This window comes from Triticum aestivum, chromosome 5B (genome assembly GCF_018294505.1).
Source record: "Triticum aestivum cultivar Chinese Spring chromosome 5B, IWGSC CS RefSeq v2.1, whole genome shotgun sequence".
NCBI classification, from domain to species: Eukaryota; Viridiplantae; Streptophyta; class Magnoliopsida; order Poales; family Poaceae; genus Triticum; species Triticum aestivum.
Genome location: NC_057807.1, coordinates 599,135,909 through 599,149,081, shown reverse-complemented (window position 1 = coordinate 599,149,081; position 13,173 = coordinate 599,135,909). Strand labels below are relative to the sequence as shown.

Sequence of the window (13,173 nt, the reverse complement as noted above, 5' to 3'; positions counted from 1 at the left end):
GTGACCATTTCCTTTGCAGTAGAAGCACTTAGTTTCAGGCTTTGGTCCAGCTTTGGGCTTCTTCACGGGAGTGACAACTTGCTTGCCATTCTACTTGAAGTTCCCTTTCTTTTCCTTTGCCCTTTTCTTGAAACTAGTGGTCTTATCAATCATCAACACTTGATGCTCTTTTCTTGATTTCTACCATCGTCGATTTCAGCATCACGAAGAGCTCGGGAATCATTTTTGTCATCCCTTGCATTATAGTTCATCATGAAGTTCCAGTAACTTGGTGATGGTGACTAGAGAACTCTACCAATCACTATCTTATCTGGAAGATTAACGCCCACATGATTCAAGCGATTGTAGTACTTAGACAATCTAAGCACTTGCTCACTAGTTGAGCAACTCTACTCCATCTTTTAGCTATAGAACTTGTTGGAGACTTCATATCTCCCAACTCGGGTATTTGCTTGAAATATTAACTTCAACTCCTGGAACATCTCATATGGTCCATGACGTTCAAAACGTCTTTGAAGTCCCTATTCTAAGCCGTTAAGCATGGTGCACTAAACTATCAGGTAGTCATCATATTGAGCTAGCCAAACATTCATAACGTCTGCATCTGCTCCTGCAATAGGTCTGTCACCTAGCGGTGCATCAAGGACATAATTCTTCTGTGCAGCAATGAGGATACACCTCAGATCATGGACCTAGTCTGTATCATTGCCACTATCATTTTTCAACATAGTTTTCTCTAGGAACATATATAAAAATATAGGGAAGCAATAATGCAAGCTATTGATCTACAACAACATAGACATGCAAAATACTATCAGGACTAAGTTCATGATAAATTAAAGTTCAATTAATCATATTACTTTAAGAACTCCCACTTAGATAGACATCCCTCTAATCATCTAAGTGATCACGTGATCCAAATCAACTAAACCATAACCGATCATCACGTGAAATGGATTAGTTTTCAATGGTGAACATCACAATGTTGATCATATCTACTATATGATTCACGCTCGACCTTTCGGTCTCAGTGTTCCGAGGCCATATCTGCATATGCTAGGCTCGTCAAGTTTAACCTGAGTATTCTGCGTGTGCAAAACTGGCTTGCACCCGTTGTAGATGGACGTAGAGCTTATCACACTCGATCATCACATGGTGTCTGGGCACGACGAACTTTGGCAACGGTGCATACTCAGGGAGAACACTTATACCTTGAAATTTAGTGAGAGATCATCTTATAATGCTACCGTCAATCAAGCAAAATAAGATGCATAAAGGATAAGCATCACATGCAATCAATATAAGTGATATGATATGGCCATCATCATCTTGTGCTTGTGATCTCCATCTCCGAAGCATCGTCATGACCACCATTGTCACCGGTGCGACACCCTTATCTCCATCGTAGCATCGTTGCTGTCTTGCCGACTATTGCTTCTACGACTATCGCTACCGCTCAGTGATAAAGTAAAGCAATTACAGGGCGATTGCATTGCATACAATAAAGCGACAACCATATGGCTCCTGCCAGTTGCCGATAACTTGGTTACAAAACATGATCATCTCATACAATAAAATATAGCATCACGTCTTGACCATATCACATCACAACATGCCCTGCAAAAACAAGTTAGACGTCCTCTACTTTGTTGTTGCAAGTTTTACGTGGCTGCTATGGGCTGAGCAAGAATCGTTCTTACCTACGCATCAAAACCACGACGATAGTTTGTCAAGTTAGTGATGTTTTAACCTTCTCAAGGACCAGGCGTAGCCACACTCAGTTCAACTAAAGTTTGGAGAAACTGACACCCGCCAGCCACCTATGCGCAAAGCACGTTGGTAGAACCAGTCTCGCGTAAGCGTACGCGTAAGGTCGGTCCGGACCGCTTCATCCAACAATACCGCCGAACCAAAGTATGACATGATGGTAAGCAGTATGACTTGTATCGCCCACAACTCACTTGTGTTCTACTCATGCATATAACATCTACGCATAAAACCAGGCTCTGATGCCACTGTTGGGTAACGTAGTAATTTCAAAAAAAAATCCTACGCACACACAGGATCATGGTGATGCATAGCAACGAGAGGGGAGAGTGTGTCCACGTACCCTTGTAGACCGAAAGCGGAAGCATTAGCACAACGCGTTTGATGTAGTCGTACGTCTTCATGATCTGACCGATCAAGTACCGAACGCACGGCACCTCCGAGTTCAGCACACGTTCAACTCGATGACGTCCCTCGAACTCTGATCCAGCCGAGCTTTGAGGGAGAGTTCCGTCAGCACGACGGCATGGTGACGATGATGATGTTCTACCGATGCAGGGCTTCGCCTAAGCACCGCTACGATATTATCGAGGTGGATTATGGTGGAGGGGGCACCGCACACGGCTAAGAGATCCAAGGGATCGATTTTTGTGTCTCCATGGGGTGCTCCCTCCCCCGTATATAAAGGAGTAGAGGAGGGGAGGGCCGGCCCTCTCTTGGGCGCGCCATAGGGGAGTCCTACTCCCACCGGGAGTAGGATTCCCCCCTTCCAAGTTGGAGTAGGAGAAAGGGAAGGGAGAAGGAGAAGGAAGGAAGGGGGTGCCCCCTCCCTAGTCCAATTCGGACCAGTCCATGGGGAGGGGTGCGGCCACCCTTTGATGCCTTTCTCTCCTTTCCCGTATGGCCCATTAAGGCCCACTACGAATTCCCGTAACTCTACGGTACTCCGCAAAATACCCGAATCACTCGGAACCTTTCCGAAGTCCGAATATAGTCGTCCAATATAGCGATCTTTACCTATCGACCATTTCGAGACTCCTAGTCATGTCCCCGATCTCATCCGCGACTCTGGACTACCTTCTGTACATCAAAACGCATAAACTCATAATATAACCGTCATCGAACTTTAAGCGTGCGGACCCTACGGGTTCGAGAACTATGTAGACATGACCGAGACACGTCTCTGGTCAATAACCAATAGCGGAATCTGGATGCTCATATTGGCTCCCACATATTCTACGAAGATCTTTATCGGTCAAACCACATAACAACATACGTTGTTCCCTTTATCATCGGTATGTTACTTGCCCGAGATTCGATCGTCGATATCTTAATACCTAGTTCAATCTCGTTACCGGCAAGTCTCTTTACTCGTTCCGTAATACACCATCCCACAACTAACTCATTAGTTACAATGCTTGCAAGGCTTATAGTGATGTGCATTACCGAGTGGGCCCAGAGATACCTCTCCGACAATCGGAGTGACAAATCCTAATCTCGAAATACGCCAACCCAACAAGTACCTTTGGAGACACCTGTAGAGCACCTTTATAATCACCCAGTTATGTTGTGATGTTTGGTAGCACACAAAGTGTTCCTCCGGTAAACGGGAGTTGCATAATCTCATAGTCATAGGAACATGCATAAGTCATGAAGAAAGCAATAGCAACATACTAAATGATCAAGGGCTAAGCTAACGGAATGGGTCAAGTCAATCACATCATTCTCCAATGATGTGATCCCGTTAATCAAATGACAACTCTTTGTCCATGGCTAGGAAACATAACCATCTTTGATTAATGAGCTAGTCAAGTAGAGGCATACTAGTGACACTCAGTTTGTCTATGTATTCACACATGTATTATGTTTCCGGTTAATACAATTCTAGCATGAATAATAGACATTATCATGAAATAAGGAAATAAATGATAACTTTATTATTGCCTCTAGGGCATATTTCCTTCAAAGGTTGTGGCGGTGAAAAAGTGTTTTCATGGATGCTTCTGGTGGTTTGGGAATATTTACAAATATATAGAAGGAAGATCTAGGTCAGGGGATCACCGAGGGTCCCACAAGGTAGGGGGCGCGCCCTACCCCCTGGGCGCGCCCTCCACCCTTGTCGTCGCCTCGTGGGTCTTCCTGGGTGTCTTCTAGTCCAAGAAAAATCATCGTGAAGTTTTCTTCCGTTTGGACTCCGTTTAGTATTCCTTTTGTGCGAAGCTCGAAAACAAGGAAAAAACAGAAACTGGCATTGGGGTCCAGGTTAATAGGTTAGTCCCAAAAATAATATGAAATAACATATTAATGCATATAAAACATCCAAAACAGATAATATAATAGCATGAAACAGTAAAAAATTATAGATACGTTGGAGACGTATTAGACCGCTGAATGTATAGATGGGGGAAGGTGATGAAGATGTTGGGGAAGATGACACATGTGTTGGTGTAGATTGCCGTCACACGATGATTGCCCCGACGGCGTTCCGGTGCCACCGGGAGTGAGGGGAGAGAGCCCCCTCCTCCTTCTTCTTCCTTGACCTCTCCCCTAGATGGGAGGAGGGTTTCCCCTCTGGTTCATGGCCTCCATGGCGGCGGGCGGTGGAGGGGCGAGAGCCCCTCCGAAATTGGATCTCTCTCTCTCTCTCTCTCTCTCTCTCTCTCTCTCTCCCTTCTGTTTCGTGACCCAGATTCTGGCCTTTCACCGTTTCTTAAATATCCAGAGATCCGTAACTCCGATTGGGCTGAAATATTAACACGTTTTTTTTATCCGGATATAAGCTTCCATGCGACCAAAGGACACCTCCAACCGACCTTCGGGGTGGCCACAAGTCCATTGGCCGCGCCCTGGTTAGGGGGGCGCGCCTCAAGGGCTTGTGGGCCCCTCTGGCATCGTCTTGCTTTGATTCCGCTTCCTAAAAATCACATATATTCGAAAAAAAATCTCCATAAATTTTTATCGCGTTTGGACTCCGTTTGATATGGATTTTCTGCGAAACAAAAAACATGCAACAAATAGGAACTGGCATTGGATCAGTATGTTAGTTCCAAAAAATGATATAAAATGTTGCCAAAAGTATATGAAAGTTGTAAAACATTGTCATGAAACAATAAAAAATTATAGATACGACGGTGATGTATCACCTAGCCACATTCGAGCATAAATCCCCGTCCTCATCCGAGGTCAGAGAAAGGGCGTCCGCTATGCAGGCTACATGCCTGGCCAATGCAGACGAACCACTGCCACGATCTGAGGGCGACGATCTGACGGCAAAAGCTTGTAGTATGTGATCTTTGTGCACACCCTTTCACATGACAAGCTCGGGCACGGACGGGATGTGGCCGTGCACACGGTGTGAATACCCAGACCGGGGGAGGTGGTGTGAGGGTGCCTAGGGTTTGTCTCACTTAATAGACAGAGCTTGACCTCTCACACGACACGCCGAAGTGGTGCCATGAATGCGAACAACAAACTATTAAGCCTCGGGGCAGACCGACGCATTTCTGCACGGGGTCCTGCATGTTGGTCCAACATGCGAGTGCGTCTAGGCAGGCTCAAATCCGTCACACATAGGTTGGATATGAGGGATGCCAGACAGCCCGAACGTACAAGTTGGCTTTGGGGGGCCCGGTCGGGTAGCGTTTTTGGATCCGGGCAATGTCCAAGTTGTTCGTCTGGACATCAGGGGGAAGTGGCGTTATGGTTATAGGTGCTCTAATATGTCCACCCGTAATTGCATGATCACTAATATCTTGAAAAAAACTCAAAAAAGTATCTTAAAAACAATTTCTATGATAAGCCAAAATACGACTTATAAAATGAACATGGACCAAATGCAGGGTAAACAAAACGAAGGTATGAACAATAGGATACAAAATTCTCAAAATCACTAATTAAAAGGTACCCATTTCAAAGGTCATTCTCTACCTTCTATGATGCTAACTAGAGCCGCAGTCCATGTATGTCACTTCTCACAATCTAGGAGTTTTTTTTATAGATTTGTTTTTTCAAAATAGTTCATCTTTTGAACCATGCATCCAAACCCAAACCGTTTTCACCGTTGAATTTCTTGCCTCCAGATTCAAAACTAGATCCCATGTCAATGTTTCAACAAACCTTTTTTTCGAAAAAAAGAAAACCAAGAAAAAGTAGGAAACTGAAAGAAAAACGGTAATAAAAACCCAAAAAGGAATAAAAACCGAAGCCCAGAAGCATAGTTTCAGTTTAGCCTTTTTTAGGAAGCACGGGCTTTTCTTTTCCCTTTTTTCGGAGAAGCGCAATGTGTGCTTCTCACGCAAAAGGACAATCTGTGCTTTTCCCTTTTTTCGGAGAAGCATAATGTGTGGTTCTCACACAGAAGCACAAACTGTGCTTTTCCCTTTTTCAAGGAAGCATTACTCTAATTTTCATTTTTTGGAAGCATAAATATTCTTCTCGCGGAAGCAAGGCTGCACTTTTCATGACCGTGTTTATTTTCTAGGAAGCACAACTGCGCTTCTCGGAGAAGCACATGTTGTGCTCCTCGCCCAAATGCGTTGCTTTCTGGAAAAAAATGCCAAAATAAAGAGGAAGCCAAGCAAAAGCCCAAAAAACCATATAAAATCCAAAAACATGTGCAAAAATAAAAAATAAAATCCCAAATATGCGCACAACACGCGACACGTGGCGGCGGTTGGATGCACGACACACTCTCAAATTCTAGTTTTTTTTACGGAGCGGTATATCATGGAGCTATCCATTTGGCTTGCGTTTTCGAAAGCGGGGCTAAATTTTAAGGAGCGAAGTAGTCCCATACAGGCCCCTGTGGCCCAAGGAAAGTTGCTCCCAAGTATTCTGGTCATCATCTCTTACAAATACATATGGGCCAAAGAGTTAAGGCCCAACTCAGCGCATCTCGATCTGAGCCGTCCACCCCTCTTGGTTAGGGTTCCTTTACGACCTCTAATAAGTACCACACGGGAGCCATCCTCGTACACCTCCGCCGCTGCACCAAGCAGATACGGAGACCCAATACGTCACTTCTCGCAATCTAGGAGTTTTTTTAATAGATTTGTTTCTTCAAAATAGTTCATCTTTTGAACCATGGGTCCAAATCCCGAACCGTTTTCACCGTTGAATTTCTCATGTTGAGATTCAAAACTAGATCCCAGGTCAATGTTTCAATGAATTTTTGTACGAAAAAAGAAAAGCAAGAAAAAGAAGGAAACTGAAAGAAAAACGGTAATAAAGCCCCCCAAAGGAATAAAAACCGAAGCCCGGAAGCATAGTTTCATTTTAGTCTTTTTTAGGAAGCACAGGCTTTTCTTTTCCCTTTTTTCGGAGAAGGGCAATGTGTGCTTCTCACGCAGAAGGACAAGCTGTGATTTTCCCTTTATTCGGGGAAGCATAATGTGTAGTTCTCACGCAGAAGCACAAACTGTGCTTTTCCCTTTTTCAAGGAAGCATTGCTCTATTTTTCATTTTTGGGAAGCACAAATATTCTTCTCTGGAAGCAAGGTTGTATTTCTCATGAAAGCAAGGTTGTACTTTTCATGACCGTGTTTATTTTCTAGGAAGCACAACTGTGCTTCTCGGAGAAGCACATGTTGTGCTCCTCGCCCAAATGTGTTGCTTTCTGAAAAAAAATATGCCAAAATAAAGAGGAAGCCAAGCAAAAGCACAAAAAACCATATAAAATCCAAAAACATGTGTAAAAATAAAAAATAAAATCCCAAAGATGCGCACAACACGCGACACATGGCGACGGCTGGATGCACGACACACTCTCAGATTCTAGTTTTTTTACGAAGCGGTATATCGTGGAGCTACCTCATTTGGCTTGCATTTTCTAGAGCGAAACTAAATTTTAAGGAGCGAAGTAGTCCCAAACAGGCTCCTGTGGCCCAAGGAAAGTTGCTCCCAAAAATTCTAATCATCATCTCTTACAAATACATATGGGCCAAAGAGTCAAGGCCCAACTCAGCGCATCTCGATCTGAGCCGTCCATCCCTCCTGGGTTAGGGTTCCTTTCCGACCTCTATAAGTACCACGCGAGAGCCATCCTCGTACACCTCCGCCGCCGCCGCAGCAAGCAGATACCGAGACCCAGTCCGCCTGCTGCGCCGCCGCCGCCACCTCCGCGATGAGGGCCAAGGTTCGTTCCCGATTCATCTCTACCTTTTGAACCGACTGCTCGATGTGATCTAGTGGTTCTCTCGGTAGCGCGCGCGCTCGGTAGTTGTAGTTGCGTGTTTGCGGTTCTCTGTGATGATGAAAACAGATGACGAGTCCGATGCAATCCATTCTATAAACCATGTGGACAATCGAGGCATTTGTCTGAGAGAACATTGGATTTTGTAGATGCAGCTTGTTCGTTTTGAGTCTAGATGCGTTTTGCATTGATGGGATTTTTTTTGTTTGTGGTTCTCCGTGATGATCAACACTGATTAGATGTCCGATACAATCCATTCCATTCAACCGTGGGGACAACACGAGGCATTTGTCTGAGAGAACTCTGGTTTTTTTCAAGCTTTTAATTTTGTGATTGCTGCTGTGTAGATGTAGGATAAGGTTAGATTTGTTTGGCCGCCTGTGTCACTCAAGTCAACTGGGCTATTGTTCTCTATGATGATGAAAACAGATGACGAGTCTGATGTAATCCATTCTATTACACCGTGTGGACAATCGAGGCATTTGTCTGAGAGAATACTTGTCAATGCCCCCTAACTTTGTCTTCTTCTTTCTTTGACGCAATTTCTGCATGTGTCTTCATTAGATTTGCTTGACTGCTGGTGTTCGGTACAATGTTGTTAGTGTTGTGTTTGTTCTCTGTGATGATTAAAACAGATGACGAGTCTGATGTAATCCATTCTATTACACCATGTGGACAATCGAGGCATTTGTCTGAGAGAACGCTGATTGCTTAGCTCGTTTTCTCCCGCTGTTTGTTTTGTGTATAATTGTGTGGTTGGCATGATGAGGAAGACAATTGCTGTCTGATCTATTTGATGATAAAATCCTCCTACTCATTCTGAATGTCAAACCGAATGCAGATCTCTGCTTTGCTTAAGTAGTTCTTTAGATATCTTAGCATAGTTGTTTCCTATTTGCCTTTGAAATCAGCTTTAGTTTGGGATATGATGAAGAACAATTGGTCCGTGTTTCTGAAAATCATGTGATGATAACCAATGAAACACTCAAATCTTCTGATTCTAAATCACATGAACTATCTTTCCATTTTCATGATTGAATTGTTGTTATGTTCCTATGCATCTCCTAGAGTGCTCATTCTCCCTACTTTTTTTTGTATAAACAATTGCGTCGGTTGGCATGATGAGGAAGACAATTGGCGTCTGATCTATTTGATGATAAAATCCTCCTACTCATTCTGAATGTCAAACCGACTGTGATTCTATACTTTGCTTAGCTGGTTCTTCAGATATCTTATCATAGTTTTTTCCTATTTGCCTTTGAAATTGACTTCAGTTTGGGATATGATGAAGAACAATTGGTCCGTGTTTCTGAAAATCATGTGATGATATCCAATGAAACACTCAATCTTCTGATTCCAAGTCACATAGTACTATATCTCAGTTTTCATATTGGAATTATTGTTGTGTTCCTAAGCATTTCCTGGAATATTTCTAGTGTTAATGAACTGTGCGGCTACTTTACTTTGCAGTGGAAGAAGAAGAGGATGAGGAGGCTCAAGAGGAAGCGCCGAAAGATGAGGCAGCGATCCAAGTAGGTGAACGAGGAGAAAGCTTAACCTTGTATCACTGCACCAGTCTGTTGGGATGATAGGGTCTTTTGGTTCCTGATATGTCTGGGTTGTTGTGATATTTGGGGGATGCCAACCCTTGTAACATGAGGATAATTATATGCTTTCCTTCCAAGGCTGGATATTTGGCTTAAGAAATATTATCGTCTATTTTTGATCTGTTGCCCTGCCTGTTCCTTCTTTTCTGGCATGCATCTGATGTTTTGAGTGTTATTTTAGTTTGTTTTGTTTCCATTTGCTTGTCGAAAGCATATTTACAACTGGAATTGCTATGAGTACTCAATCTGCCCCTACAACAAGCAGACCTCATTACGGAGCTCTTCCTCTGCAGCCGTAGTTTTGTTTCAGGCGCAGATTGAAAGAGAGAAACAATTTTACAACTTCTCTTATCTTTTAGATGATCTCTTGGCTTAGTGTTGAGAGTCATTTTTCTCCATTCTAGGGGTGCTCTGTACTTGTGATAAATCTTTAGAAAAAGAGAGATATGTGCAATCTTTCTCCTTTTTTATAAGGGGGCACATAGACTGCAGCCGGTGCTCCCATGCACTGTTTGAGTGCTCGAGGACGCGGCATACCAAACATGCTCAGAGGCATCTGCCCCTCGTTCGTCACAACACGGTCAGGCGCGAGGACGAGATCCACCGGGCCAGGAGTTGGAGTCCGAGACCCACCTTGTTGCCACCCCCAGCCAGGTTGGGAGCAGAGAGTGATTGCTGCTGTGATTAATTTGCAGGTGCATTTCTTCTTCCCTTGTTAGCCCTGTATAAAAATGGAAAGTATCCCTCTCCTGATTGTCTATATCTCTCCTTTGGCAAAATAAGGAAAGTATCTCTCTGTCGATTGCATGCATCTCTTACTTTCCTGGACTAATTGATTTACTTATCACTAATTAACAAATTTGCCAAGGGTAATTCAGTCCTAACATGTCTATAATTTTGTGCCTTGGTCACCATGCTGAAAATAATACACCTTACATAATGGAAAGGAGGAAGTATTAGTTAGGGAAAATCTCCTCTTGTTTAACTGCACAGCGGTTACTTAGCACCAACCGACGCATCTCTAGGATGCGCCTGTACGAACCGTCGCGACTTGTGCGACGCATCTCTTCAAGACATATATAAGCTGTACTCTGTCTACCTCAAAATACAAGTTGAACCACTTCAATTTCTTGAACGCATTCAAGGAGACATTTGTGGTCCCATCCAACCATTATCTGGACCTTTCCGGTACTTCATGGTTCTAATTGATGCATCTACATGATGGTCACACGTGTATCTTCTATCCACGTGAAACCATGCATTTGCCAAGATAATGAGGCAAGTTATTAAGTTACAAGCCCATTATCCAGAAAGCCAAATTAAGACAATTCGCATGGACAACGCTGCAGAATTCTCCTCACGTGCTTTCAATGATTATTGCATGGCCCTGTGGATTGAAGTTCAGCACTCCGTTCCATATGTCCATACACAAAATGGTTTAGCTGAATCATTGATTAAAATGATCAAACTCATTGCAAGACCTTTGTTAATGAATTGCAACTTGCCTACACACTGCTGACTTGATACAATTGAGGCCTACTGCATATCACAGTACTTCCCCTCTACAATTGGTACGTGGAAATCCTCCTAGCATTTCCCATCTGCACAAGTTCGGATGTGCTGCATACATCCCGTTCTCACCACCACAGCGGACATCCATGGGCCCACATAGGAAATTGGGGATCTATGTGGGGTACAAATCGCCGTCGATTATTAAGTACCTAGAACCACTTACTGGGGACCTGTTCACAGCCCGTCACGCTGATTGTATATTTAATGAGGAACACTTTCCGGCATTAGGGGGAGATTTCAAGTACCAGAAAGAATGCCCGGAAATTGATTGGAATGCTCAAGCCATTTCGTACTCTGATCCACGTACACAAGAGACTGAACTCCAAGTTTGGAAAATCATTAATTTGCAACATCTTGCAAATAACCTGCCAGATTCATTTACTGATCTAAAAGGTGTTACAAAGTCCTTAAATCCGTCCAGAAATGCGCCCGAAAGAGTGGAGGTACTAATAAAAACCACTCAACTCCCTATTCCTAAAAAGAGGGGGAGTAGTACGACCTCTGACCTGGAACAAGCTTCCAGCAAGCAACAAAGGAGATCGAGGAGAAAAACCCCGGAGTTAGTAAATGCAGGTCAGCTCAACATTGACAAACACCTTATGGGTAGTATACACCCAGTGGAAGGACAACCTCCACAACCCAGCTTCAGTTTGCACACACTGGCTGGGCCATCAAAACACCCAGACTCACGCGTATTGGGAAAACATGAAGAGTCACTAGGGGTGCAGGAAATTTCCATCAACTATATCGATTCTGGAGAATCTTTCGACCGTAAGTTTACGACTGTCAACATTTATTTTGCTGAAAAAATTGCAGATATCCTTATGACTGATCATGATCCAAAGACTATCGTTGAGTGCCAAAAGCGCTCCCACTGGCCTAAATGGAAGGACGCAATACAAGCAGAAATTGCCTCGCTTAACAAAAGAAAGGTATTCACTAAAGCAATACCGACACCTCCCAATGTTTTCCCTGTCGGATACAAATGGGTTTTTCTCCGGAAACGGAATGAGAACAATGAGGTGGTGAGATACAAAGCAAGGCTCGTAGCGCAAGGGTTCACGCAGAGACCCGACATTGATTTTGATGAAACATATTCTCCTGTAATGAGTGGAACCACTTTCCGATACCTTATATCTTTGGCAGTGCAAAACCGTCTATATATGCAGTTGATGGATGTCGTGACCGCATATCTTTACGGGTCACTAGATTTAGACATGTATATGAAGGTTCCTGACGGAATCTCTATCCCGAATACAAGCGCAAAATGCAACATGTATTGTGTAAAACTTAATAAGTCAATATATGGCTTAAGACAGTCGGGACGGATGTGGTACAACCGACTTAATGAGTTCCTTCTACAAAAAGGCTACTCTAATAGTAGTGATTGCCCATGTGTCTATCAAAAAGTCCTATACAGGATTTTGCATCATTTCAGTGTACGTCGATGACCTCAACATCATTGGCAACACACATGACATTGATGAAGCACACAATCATCTAAAGATAGAATTTGAGATGAAGGATTTGGGTAAAACCAAAATTTGCTTAGGTATTCAATTTGAGCACCTCACCTCAGGAATCATGGTATACCAAGCTGCTTATATCCAGAAAATATTGGAGAAATTCAATATGGACAAATCCTACCCATCTAAAACTCCCATGGTGGTTCGCTCTCTAGACGTAGAGAAAGATCCGTTCAGGCCAAGGGACGATGGAGAAGAAATATTGGGACCTGAGGTTCCATATCTTAGTGCCGTTGGAGCGCTCACGTATCTTGCAAATTGCACGAGACCTGGCCTCGCATTTGCAGTGAATCTACTTGCTAGACATAGCGCAGCTCCCACCAAACGCTATTGGTCCTGAGTTAAGAATATCTTTCGATATCTCCAAGGCACAAAGGATCTTGGCCTATTCTTTCAGTTCCAGAGAAATCAAGACTCTAATATGATTGGATACGCCGATGCTGGCTATTTATCTGATCCCATAATGCCAGATCGCAGTCCGACTTTGTGTTCCTACATGGTGGAACTGCCA

General features: G+C 43.5%; 1 long non-coding RNA gene and 8 other non-coding genes across 9 annotated transcripts; all 9 read left to right on the top strand.

The window, feature by feature from the left end:
- The first annotated feature begins 7,743 nt into the window (after positions 1-7,743).
- LOC123113522 (uncharacterized) lies at positions 7,744-9,685 on the top strand. The gene is made up of 2 exons (XR_006456065.1): positions 7,744-7,900; positions 9,428-9,685. It is a non-coding gene; the product is annotated as an uncharacterized lncRNA (long non-coding RNA).
- On the top strand, positions 8,006-8,091 carry LOC123118330 (small nucleolar RNA SNOR75). Its single transcript, XR_006457874.1, has one exon. It is a non-coding gene; the product is annotated as a small nucleolar RNA SNOR75 (small nucleolar RNA).
- Positions 8,171-8,258, top strand: LOC123118339 (small nucleolar RNA SNOR75). Its single transcript, XR_006457884.1, has one exon. It is a non-coding gene; the product is annotated as a small nucleolar RNA SNOR75 (small nucleolar RNA).
- Positions 8,366-8,452, top strand: LOC123118333 (small nucleolar RNA SNOR75). The gene has a single exon (XR_006457877.1). It is a non-coding gene; the product is annotated as a small nucleolar RNA SNOR75 (small nucleolar RNA).
- Positions 8,572-8,658, top strand: LOC123118331 (small nucleolar RNA SNOR75). Its single transcript, XR_006457875.1, has one exon. It is a non-coding gene; the product is annotated as a small nucleolar RNA SNOR75 (small nucleolar RNA).
- Positions 8,714-8,780, top strand: LOC123118085 (small nucleolar RNA Z105). The gene has a single exon (XR_006457707.1). It is a non-coding gene; the product is annotated as a small nucleolar RNA Z105 (small nucleolar RNA).
- LOC123118058 (small nucleolar RNA SNORD18) lies at positions 8,878-8,959 on the top strand. The gene has a single exon (XR_006457684.1). It is a non-coding gene; the product is annotated as a small nucleolar RNA SNORD18 (small nucleolar RNA).
- On the top strand, positions 9,071-9,137 carry LOC123118088 (small nucleolar RNA Z105). The gene has a single exon (XR_006457710.1). It is a non-coding gene; the product is annotated as a small nucleolar RNA Z105 (small nucleolar RNA).
- On the top strand, positions 9,235-9,315 carry LOC123118055 (small nucleolar RNA SNORD18). The gene has a single exon (XR_006457681.1). It is a non-coding gene; the product is annotated as a small nucleolar RNA SNORD18 (small nucleolar RNA).
- Positions 9,686-13,173: the final 3,488 nt, after the last annotated feature.